We start from the raw sequence: 11,436 nt of genomic DNA, 5'->3' as shown, positions 1-11,436 counted from the left end.
TCTGTGTGCATGTGTGTGTGCGTGTGTGTGTGTGTGAGTTCCCATTTCTCATAACACTTCTGTTGCGTACTGTAATTTGCACTGTATATTTGTGTTATGTGGATGCTTTGTATTGCAAGTAGAGATTCTAATATGATGGATGAGTCACAAACAAAAAGCACATGTGGATCTATGGATGCATGCATGCGCACCCACTCACACACACACACACACACACACACACACACACACAGAAACGTCCAGTATCTCTCTCTTCACCCTGCTGCATCATTTTAATCAGCTCACACCAGTGCCCTTACATAAAAAGTAATATTAGATTCCGAGTATTATTCTATTTCATACCCTCATATTTTTCTTCTTTTTCCTCTTCATCTGTTTTCATTACCTCTCCCCAGAGTACTCTACCTCTCCTCTGATCAGCCTGTTTCCACCTCCTTTCCTCCCTCACTGCACCCTCCCTCACAGCCAAAAAAGCTGTGTGCAAAAATGGATTACCTGGCTTTTTAAATTATTTCTGAAACATATTTCTTTCAGCCCAAATAGCAGCTTTGCGGGAGAGCTTATAATGGAATTGGTGTGTGTATGTGTGTAGATGTGTGTTCGGGATATGCACATGTACACAAGGACAGATGGGGCACATGGGCTTTTTTTTTTTGGGCATAAATACAAACAATTTTGCAAGAGCACATTGATGTGTACACACATACCAACATACACTGAACACAACTCCAGGTATTTCAGCTCTCTCTCCTTTTGTCCTTTCTTAAGCTCAGTGTCAATAAAAGCAGGGACAATACTCACACACACAAGGATGAAATCCTCCATCAGCCAATAATTCACACACACACACACACACACACACTGAAAGTGGTAGGACCAGGCTTCACATTAGAAATCCATTTAAGTTTCCCATTTCACTCACATTTTGTGTGTTTAAATGTGTGTGTGTGTGTGTCTACAGACTAAAGTGCAAGTTTCTGTGCAAATGTACAATTGATTTGTGTGTATGTGTGTGCACGTCCATCGCGATGCCACCCTTTGTTGATTTGTTTTGTTGTGTGTGTGTGTGTGTGTGTGTGTGTGTGTGTGTGTGAGTCTTTATGTGTGTAGGGATAACAAAGGAAAAGGGGAGTTTCCCCACACATGCATGCACGCACACACACACAGACGTATTATTCACCGTTTCCTATTAAACTAAGTGCAATAATAAATATATCTCTGTGTAGAATTATGTCTGCAGGAGGAGAAAGAGCAGAAGGAGGAAGGAGGATAATCACAGAGTGAAGAAAAGATGATGGCAGCAGGTTGGCCTGCAGGCAAAGGCGATGACTGACAGCTCAAAGGTTATTAGTTCAGGCTGACACCGCTGTGAAATGGAGAACGGTGGGTGGTTGTGGAGACCGACACAAAAACAAAATGGTGCCAAGAGCCACATCACTTCTACCTTCGACAACTTTCCTCCGCAATTTAGCAGCTTGAACGCAAGTCGCTAGAAGGAGGTGTGACATCACACCCAGCCGACATTAGTTAGTCGATGGAGCTGGAGGGATAGTGTAATCATCTGCCAAGCTTATTCCATGGCAGAAGATTTCAAAGTAAGAGTGCTACTTCATTCAGGGCAGATGCTCGAAGAAGCATCTGCTTTCATCTGCAACTGCATAGTAAACAAACATTTCTCAGATTTCAAAAAAAAAAAAAAAAAAACAAAAACAAGAAAGGAAGTGATTTGGATCATTTGGAAATTCATTGTCAGTCATCATGCTTGACAACACACCTGCCATCTCACCATGCAGAGTCTTTGAACAACTTTAAAGTCTACTCAACAAGATGTAGACAGTAACACATTACCACCTTATGGTGTTCAGGTGGCTTATCTACACATCAAGCATTTAGTTGTTGTGTTGAGGAGGGCCAATGCGAGACTAAAGATTTGTTTATGTTTTCATTTGAAAATAAAGTCCATCCTGTAGACAGGAAGCAGATTCTCTGCTCTACTAAATGAGGAACAAAACATTTGTAGCGTGAATACACACAATTACTGCACAACAGCAGCTAGCAAGACAACAAGTCCAGCAACATTTGTCATTATCCATTTCACACTCAGCAGGGTGGTTGAGGCTGATAAGTGAAAATAGGTGTCAACATTATCATTTCCCAGAGTCACTGCAGAGTTTCTGCTCTTCAAGATTACAATGCAATTTATTGTAAAATAAGAAAAATGTAAATAATGCAGTCATGTCGGTGTTGCCCAATATTCATTCTTGTCTTAATGTTTGTTCAGTAACTGCTGTGGTGGCATGGTGGAATAGTGGTTAGCACTGTAACTCACAGAAAGGAGGTTCTGGGTTCAAACCCCAGGCATGAAATCTTTCTGTTCAGCTGCTAAATTCAGCTTAGTTATGGTTTCTTTACAGAAGGACCCAGTACCACTATCGATAATCACCACCCACTCATGTTGATTTCCTCCAATCACAACCTGCTACGGTGGCCTGCAGCCATTCATTTGTCAGCTGTCAAACTTGTTCTCTGTCTTCTCCAGCACTTCAACACCTCATGAATCGATCACAGACCGTCCAATCAAACCATCAGGGAGATGTGAACTGTTTTAACAAGTTCAATTCAGCGTGGAATTCAGATTAAACTTCGGTCATGGTTAACTTACTACACTACAACATGGCTTCACATAGATGCCTTCCAGTCCCTGCAGCATCTGATGAATAATTACAAGCTGTTTTCATAAATAAACCATTAAAGATGCTAAAGGGAAACATTTGCTGAGGGGTCACGAAATGAGGTCGAGCAGCCTTGATGCTTCTGCAGGAACAGATCATCACACACTCTTTATTGGTCCCTGTGGGGGCTGACTCCACTTCGGGGTTTCAGACCTCACAGTCTGGATTCCCACCACCCTCTCATGTCCTCGCCCTGGGTCCAGATGACTACAGGTAGCTGTGGCACTTCAGACATTAAGATTTTAAGCCCCCACCTTTGGAAGTCATAAGGGTGAAGCATTTCTACACTCTGGCAGTAAAAGTAATTTCACTTCAAAGATACAAAAGATGTGATTAGTTTTCCTTGCTTGCTTCAGATTCCCTTCTCTACAATAGTGATTACAGAAGGATTTAATTAATGTGAGAACAGCAGGGGAGGAGGAGGAGGGTCTTTGAACTTTATGCTTGGAGTAGACAGAGAAAAAGATGAAGAAACAGAGGAGTGTGGGAGATTAGTGAGGGAAGGCAGAATGTGTGCCAGAGCCAACCATCTCTGGTGGAGTCACAATACGTCCATCTTCGTACTTCTGACTCCTTTATCCACTCATCGCTTCTGTCTAATCGTTCCCTCGTTGGAAGTTTAACTTGTCCCATTCAAGTCTCAGCTTGCTTGCTAATCTGCCATTACTCTTTCTATGAGGCCCCTTTGGGATGATAACTTCCCTCCCACTCCTCTTGCTGATACCTGCTTCCTTAGGCCTTGGAGAAGAGGAAATGAGGGGAAGGATATTAAAAAAAAAAAAAAAAAAAAAAAATTAAAAAAAGAAGAAGAGGAAGGAGACGACACAAGACAAGACCCTTCAGCGGCAAATCGACAGCACAGGCAGCACTGATGATAGCGTAATGAGGGATGGAGGGGAATGAGGGACAGAGAGAAAGGATGGATGGGCGGTCGCAATTGGTCTGTTATTCAGGTGAGACCATGCTATGAGAAAATATGCTGGACCTCTTCATCACCTGCATAAAGTTCTTAAAATAGACTTATTGCCTTTTCAGGTGTGCCCCACTCCCTCTGGCACCACATTGCGCTTGTTGGGATTTCTTTTTTTTAATCATTCTTATTTTTTGAGTGTGTTTTTTCTTCAACCAGGTTTATTCTTCAGTCTGCATGATTACATCTTCAGTGCGTGCTTAAGCATCATTTGTCTGCTGTTATTCAGAGATGGTGTATCTAACTACTAATAATGTGTCTGTGGGTGTTTAAAGGATTTATTTGACAGTGTTGCTGTTAGCACCAACAGTTGTTTTGATATACGTCTCACTTCAGTGTTTACAGGATAACAGTATGTCGTCTGAAAAGGATTTCTTTTTTAGAAAAGACTGGACGATCCAGTGACAGAATGAGGTATTAGCCCCAAATGTGAGGTGACCAAACCACTGCTGTCCTGGCCCCTGAAGACCTATCTTCCTGTTTGATGAACTCAGGTTTGTATTAACTTTATTCGTTATTGTCTAAAATTTTGAATAAAGTTGTCATTAATATCATTATAATGATATCATTAAATGTGTGCTCCTGTTATGCATTCATTTTCAGTGTTTGACAGTACCACTAAACCTTAGAATCTTAGAATCCCAACAATGCGATGATAACTAATATATCACAAACACACAAATTAAATGTTTGTGCGCGCCGAGGCGACGATTGACAGATTAAATGGCTGTTTTCCCTCACCTCTGGCTTCAGGTGCTTTTTGCATCTTTCCTACTCACCCCTGAACAAATCTCCTCTCATGGGGACATTGATAAAATGTCCACGTCCAAGCTTTTGTTTGCGGCGACTTAGTACAGGCCATCTGTTAACGCTGTGTTTGTCTGTAATTCGAGTGCAAGCAAAAGGGGAAGGCAATCATATTGCTAATACCTAAGGACTTTAATACACATTGGAGGTTAAATGGAAGCTGGTCTGTGGCTAAAGAATCCACACTATGAACACAGGCCTGTTCCTTCATAATTGCACAAATAAAATAAACAAACGTAGAAAAAAAAAAAGATGTTTCAACAAGTGGTGCAGTGCTTATCTCACATGCATACACACACAAGTTACATCTGACTCCAACAGCAACATCTGTAGTTGAAATAAGGAGACTGAAGGAGAAGAGAGGATGCAGAGGTGTTGATCAATAAAGGTTATTGTGTCCAATGACAGACATGATGACCAGCATTATAATTAGCGATGATGTCATCAACTGCAAGAGATGTGCGCACTCGCTCTCTCACTCTGTCCTCTGACAGATCGAAATGCAGTGGATCTTCACATCCCAACAAACTTGGGGAAACGGAGGAAAACATTCAGCATGAGGAAGATGTGCTTAGCCAAAGACTTTCTGTGCGTGTGTGTTATCCTTTCCTCCTGAGCCTGAAGAGGAGAAAACCTGCGGCTTGAGGCTTTACATCATCTGGCCGAGCCACAAAGTCAACTGTATCGACTACGGTGTCAAAAATCAATGAGCACAAAAATCATTTTGGCATCAGGCTTCAGCTCAGAGCCAAACATATGGGGCCTCATTTGTGTAAGGCATTCACACCTCGCACAATGAAGGAGATTAGTTTTAGCTTAACACAGACAATTGGTGAGAATTTGATATTTCAAAGCATTGAAACAGAGCAGCTGCTCGGATGTGTCACAACACTGGCCCCGGCCCCAGGTGTCCAGGGAATGTAAAGCAGAGCTGACCTTTGATGGAACCTGGAGCTGGAGCTTCCTGGCAGGGATCGTGTCCAAACAGTTGTTGATCATCTGAATCAGCGGGTCCCTTTGCGAGATGCTCTCTGTGCAGGAAGCAAGGAGTGGACTATCCCATCATTGCTTAATAACCATTTCCCAAAAACTTTTAGTACAGAAATGATGTGAAGGGGTTGATTTTTTTTGATCACAGCTTTCCAAATTGGATCATTTTATTTATCTCTATTTATTTTTTTTTTTAAATCAAGTGCTTACGTTTTGATGAGGATGATGGTTGTGTCAGTGCTGTCCAAAACATATATGTCAGAGGATTAAGCGGACCACGATCTGAATCTTGATCCCGACACCATCTCATCCAGACCCAAACGTGTAACCTAAAAATGACTTATGAGAATGAGCAGATTCTCTAGCTTTTACATGCCTGGTCACCTGACTCTCCTCAGCCAATCAACCACTCAAGTCAGTTGAGAGAAAAAACATGGGATACAAGTCAAGATGTCACTCACTCACCTTTTACAATTTATCCGTTTCTGGCTCACGGGGGTTGCTGGAGCCAATCCCTGCTCACAGTGGGTCGGAGCGGGGTTCACCCTGGACAGATCGCCAGTCCATCACAGAAGTCAAGATTGAGATTATAGATCTGCTAAGATTTCTATGAAGATTCTCATTCATCCAGGTCAAGTCCAGTTGCCTATGAATCAATTTTGAGACAGAGATCTGCTTAGATTGTTGACATTGATGACATAAAGGAGAAAAACATCAAGTCAAGCTCCACCTATTTTCCTTGAAATGGCAAAAGCTCCAGTGTTCCATGTACAGGGATCACACTTTTGCTTGAGGAAATTTAATCGAGCTGGACCTTTGACTCTTAATTAAATATCCCTAATACGCAGCTATTAAAAAATGCCTCACATGACTGTTTTTTGATTTGCCACCTCTTTGGTCAAGGTTTGGCAACAATGTGTGATGCTATAAAACTCTCATAAAGTTGAAGAAAAGTGTGAGGTCATCCTTGTTATGGCAGCTAGACCAGCCGCAGAGAGCGCTGCCTGACTTGACGACCTCAGCGCATCACCAGGAAGTCAAATGAAGGCCCCTCCCAGTTGCCAGACAGCGGTGAAGCCTGCCATGCAACAGACTGAGTCACTCATGCAGGACTAAAGTTGTTAGTGTGCATCAACCTAAGTACTAAGTTAGTTTGTCCAACAACATCCGGAACCCTCACCCCCACAAACACACAAACTTCTCTTATGTGACAACCTAGGTGTGTCTCCTGCTTTAAATATTTTGTAATTTGATGTCAAAAACTAGTCTTTTTCCTTCTGATGTCTCAAAGACAAAGAGGGTGCCATTTTGCAAGTTACTGGAATTACTACTGGTTTATTAGCATTAGTTTGAAAGAATGCTATATGGGTCATAATTGTGGTTTTTTTTTTTTTTTTGGAGATACACAGGTTGGCAGTCAGGGGTGACTGTAGATCCTGTGGTTTCCTGGGTAAAAAGGCATATTATAGCTCATTGAACCCCCACCTGTCCTAAATATACAGACTGCAGTTGACAGATGTCCCTTTAATGCCTAACATGCAGAGGGATCTATGATTTATATTTGTTCCAAGAATGCTTAGAGAAATTGCGGTTACAGCAAGCATCATCGGGGATTGAACTTCAGGTGTTTTTGGGTCACAGTAGTCCACTGTACAGTGTTTTAAGTGGAGATTTAAGACTGTAAATGCTTGTCATTGCATAATATGTCAGTATGAGGTGGCACTATGGCCCATTCTCCCCTAGAGGACCTCATGCACTTGTCATGTTAATAAATTTACTTACGCTGTTGCTTTTGGTTAGTGGTTTTGGTTGGTTAGCTATGGTTAGTGGACCTGTATATCTCAGTAAACAGCTTGTAGCTAAATACATGAACAATAGTTTCAACAAAACTGAAGAAAGTGAAACGATTGTCCCAGGAAATGAGACTTTAGCTCAGGAACAACCTAAAATCTGCAGGGGGGGAAAAAAAACAAACACAATATCTGCTGAACAGTAGCTAGACAAGCAGTTACATGGTCAAAAGAGTGTGTTAATCAGGACTTTTACAACATCTTTACAGCGCATCAGTCAGTCAGTGCTGAGAAAAATCAGCTTAATGATGTGAGATTTACAGCTTGCTATGATAGAGGTCGTAATGAGGAGTTGTTATTTTGCAGCTCAGCCAGAGAAGAGCAGCACAAAGCGTACAGTACAAGGGTAAAAAGGGTGGGAGACACCCACCACGTGTGACCTGCATGAAAAACCACACAGAGACAGATGCAGGGCTCTCTCTACTCCTCTCTTGGTTGTCCTCTTTCCCTCTCTCCATACACGTGATTTGGTAATGGATATTAATGCATACTGGCATTGGAATGAGAGAGAGAGAGAGAGAAAGAGGGGATGTGATGGTGAGAAAGAAACGTGGATAGGAAACAATAGCACAAGCAGAAAGAGTTGAGGACAGATTTGAGGGACAGACTGGATTCAAAGACAGGGCAGTCACAATGAACTAGCAAGAATGGCAACACACACAGGTAAAAGTTGTGTGTGAAGTCCATCAGGTAAGTTAGGAGCTATACACGTCGAGGTCAAGGTTATGGATTTATTATAGCTCCACTGAGCACTGTGGGCATTATTTTCTAACTGTCATTACATTAGTGACGCACGTGCGCGCACACACACACACACAAACCTCATCATCAAAGAGGATGTGACTAGGATGACAGGATAACTTTACAATGTTCCCCTTAGACTGAATGCTGTTACTGTGTGTCTCAGGTGAACACGTGTCCCAAAATTCAATCCCACATTCTCAGTGACAGACGGCCCACTGCTATAGAGTTACAGCTTGGCCTTGTTCACAACAACGCACACAACTACAAAAAAACAGGTTGCCTGGGGGCTGAGGTTTTAGTGGCCTAGTTATAAGGGAGATGAGGTCACAGTAACTAGGAGGAGATGATAGTGAGGAAATACTAAACATGTGTCCTCCTTCCTGGGTCGTCGTTTTCACAAATGTGAAACACTTCTTGCTGGTTCCTCCTTTTGAGCTACTGACCCAAGAGAGGTGTCAGTTTTTTTGACCATTTTGAGTGATTGTGCACTGCACGTTGCCTTCACTGCCAATGAGAATACACTTATGTGCTAAATATAACAAGTGTGATTTTGGAAGTACACAAATTGAGATACAATAATTGGCTTTTAGCTCGATTTTTGGTCTCCACCAGCAAGCTCTTGTTGTCCACCTGGCCTCAAACCGTGTCTATGTCTCCGTTGGAACAGCAACAGCTGTACTGGATTCATCCTCTGGGAAGAATGAATGTGTTGCTTTACATGTTGGGAGCTTTCAATCTGGACTATCAAGGCAGAAACAGCCACTAACAGAAACTTGAAAATCAACAGAAGTAGAGAATGTTGACAAAAAGAATTAAAAATTATTATTATCATTAATGATCATTAATAGGGACTAGTAGAGTCAGAAACAAGAACAGTCTGTTTCAAATTTAAGCGCAGGTCAATGTAGAGAAGGACCTAAACCTGACTCATTCAGGGGGTCAGAGCTCATACCTTCATATTCGGCGTGCGTCACAAATCCTGAAAATTCCCGCCTTCCTAATTTACTTAATAGACATCAACAGATTGCCACTGTCAGCGGGTGCTTGGGGTTTGGATTAACGGAAAATGATTCAATGTTTGTTTTTGGCAAAAACATCTGTGCCGTCATCATAGAGCTAATGACAGATAATGGCTAAATATTTCTAAATGTCACAGATAGTCTGGGGACACAACTAAATTATTTTTCATTGCTGATTTTGGCCAACTAAAAAAAGAAATCAATCCAAGCATGTCCCCTGGCTGTACATAGACACATGCCTGCTACATTTAGAAGCTTCCGTCTCCCTCTGCAGTTTATATGTGCAGATTGGCAGGTGAGAGATTGGCCTGTAGTTTTTGGATAAACAGATCAAAAAAGGGGTTCTCTCACAAGAGATGGGTCTTCAGGAGGGCAGGGGTGTCTGCAGCTTGTTCCACCGACAGCCAGGACTTGGAAGAACACAGTGGCTGAGAAAGAGGCTAAGGCTGCATGAGTGATTTTAAGCAGATGGGAGTAAACCCAGAAGGTTTGAATAAGCTGTTGCAATGTCACTCTTTTTCTTTTGAGTTTAGAGTAATATAATTCCCCAGCTAATGAGCAGGGTGTTTGATTTTGAATCATTAGGCAAAAGCACAAACACCACTGCTATACTTTAAAGAACACAAAGAGACATGATGAAAGCCCTCAGTCTCTAAACACCAGAACAACTGATGCTGCAAGGACTCAGTCGATGAAAGATCAACATATACACAAAGAGCAAAATAACTTTATCATACATATTTTTTTGTAATATTTGTGACATGGCTCACTTTCAAGGAATAAGTACCTTTCACCATCTTCAGAGCAACTATGTTGATTCCTGAAATAAGAATTTATTTTCGGTTGCCTTAAAAGTACTTACCAAATGTCCATGAGCAAGTGCTGTAAATCCCACTCCTGACCTATGACCTATCGGTAAAAAGGAGAAAAAGATATGATCCTATAATAATCACACACATCTAAACAGACAGTAAAGCACAGATTCTACGTCAGTGGCCTAAGGTCTTTGTATTTTATAATTATTATTGTTGCTTTAACATTCTGGAAAACAATAACTGCAAATTACACATTACAGACTCAGCAGGTCTTCCATTTGACAGCGACAGGATGTGTTTCAGAGAGTAACATCAGTCTGGAGCGTCCTCTTCTCTAACCCTCCTGTTGTAGCCCGGACTCAGATGCAGCACCTCCATGACAAACATTGTCCTAGAGCGTCCTCTGTTGGCTCACACATGTCTTGCAGCTCAAATGTAACCACTGTGAGAAGGCTAGTAATAAAAACAAAAATCAATGGTGAAAGTATTTTCACATACTATGATGTGAAAGGTTGTGATTTTTATTTCATGCTAAAGCTTCATCAATATAAACCCCCAGGAAATAACAGTAATAAATACAGCAAATCAGTTATGATACAGAGAAAACTATTTGCACTTGTTTAAAAGAAAAAAAAAAAAAAAAACACAAAACAAGAACTCAAGAAATAAAGATATGAAATTCTATTTCTCAGACTGTGGAGTGATGCAGTCCATCGCAGTTTATCGCAGCACTTGAATACATCTATTGTGATATGAATAAAAAGTTCTCAAGTCAGGAACAAAGTCAAGAGATGGAGTGGATACATTCATAATATTTATCAGTTACTTATCCACATCAGTTGAATTAATCTTCAGATTTATCAGTTTAAGCACAAAGGAAAAAAAAAAGAATAATCATAAATAGAGTAGCACAGAGTGAAGACTGATGTCTTGTGTTTCATGCAATCCCTGGACAGCAGATAGTAAACCCCCCTCCCTCTTTTCACAACTACAGTTAATCTACACTGAAGTACAATTAGAGTAGGAGCTTTAAAATGACAGGCCTTTCCCATGGGGGAAGGGTGAGGGCGGTTGATTGCATATCTATAAACTGACACCATTGTAAAACACAGGATTTGATACTCTCCACAAAGATTTCATGTTTACAAGAAGAAAAACGTTGATTGTTTCCAGTGTCTTGCAATCTCAAACTAGGTCCATTAAGGTACAAAGGGAGACCCTAACCACTGCCACCACCAAGCAGGGCAATGAGCAGGTACCTGTCCATCAACTACACTCTTCAATACATAAAAGTGTCATTCTTTTTCTTTTTTTTTTTTATGCCTTTGTAGAACGTGTACAGTTTGGGGTAACGACAATCAGGCCCGTCTTGTACAAAGTGCTGAAAACACACAACTTAATCCTCCAGAAATTGGCAGCTGAATACACACCCTGCTTAGACATTCAGCTCAACATCACACTTTGGTTTTCCTCAGGTACGATTTACTTGCGCGCACGCACACACACGCG

This window comes from Echeneis naucrates, chromosome 18, assembly GCF_900963305.1.
Source record: "Echeneis naucrates chromosome 18, fEcheNa1.1, whole genome shotgun sequence".
Lineage (NCBI taxonomy): Eukaryota > Metazoa > Chordata > Actinopteri > Carangiformes > Echeneidae > Echeneis > Echeneis naucrates.
The sequence above is the reverse complement of the archived record's forward strand: the minus strand, read 5'-3'. Positions refer to the sequence as shown.